Here is a 1093-nt window from a genome sequence, read left to right on the forward strand (position 1 = left end):
AGACGGTGCAGAGGCCTGACCACTGCACTGTATTTCTGAAGCTAATGTTGAATAATATTGTATGTCAACTACAATTATATATACATATAGTCATGGGACGTGGAGTAGAGTGTGGGAGTGGAGTCAATGGAATTGTAATAGATAAGTATGATATCAGGGGTGGGAGGACAGTGGATGGGGAGGGAGGTTGTTACTTTGTGAGGGGTGAAAAGGATAACTATTGCATAGTTCTGTACACCTGAAACTAATAATAAATAAATAAATAAATAAATAAATAAATAAATAAAAACATGGAAGAAAAAAGGAATTGTGCCAAATCTTTGTTTTTCTTCTAGAAGTTTATAGTTTTAGTTTTTACATTTAGGTCCACATTCTAGTTTGAGTTAACTTTTTTACCTTTAGACCTTAGTCAAATATCAGTTGGGCACATACGTGCTTGTCTGGTTCTGGACTCTCTATCCTGTTTCATTGATCATGTGTCTATCCTTTTGCCCATAACACACTGCCTTAGTTACTGTAGCTTCATAAGTCTTGAAATGAAGGGAACTGAGCTCTCCAACTTTTTCCTCTTTCAACATTATTTTGGCTAATCTAGTCCCTTTGCCTTCCATATAAATTTTATAATAAATTTATAAAATTCTACAAAAAAATATATGGTGGGATTTAATTGGGATTGCATTAAATCTATAGAATCACTAGAAGGAATTCACATCTTAATATCAAATCATCCAATCCAATAACATGGCATATTGCTTTATTTATTTCCACTGCTTTCTTCAATATTTTGGAAATTTCAGCATGTNACACACACACACACACACACACACACACACACACACATTATTCAGCAATGAGAAAGAAGGAATCCTGCCATTTGCAACCACATGGATGGACCTTGAGGGCATTATGTTAAGTGAGATAAGTCAGACAGAGAAAGACAAATACTATATGATATCACTTATATGTAAAGTCTAAAAAAGCCAAACTTGTAAAAACAGAGACTAGAATGGCGGTTATCAGGGGCTTGGGGTGAGGGAATTGGGGAGATGTTGTTTAAGGGCAGAAACTTGCAACAAATAGATATATAAGTCCT

The sequence above is a fragment of the Hipposideros armiger genome, unplaced genomic scaffold (assembly GCF_001890085.2).
Source record: "Hipposideros armiger isolate ML-2016 unplaced genomic scaffold, ASM189008v1 scaffold_552, whole genome shotgun sequence".
Lineage (NCBI taxonomy): Eukaryota > Metazoa > Chordata > Mammalia > Chiroptera > Hipposideridae > Hipposideros > Hipposideros armiger.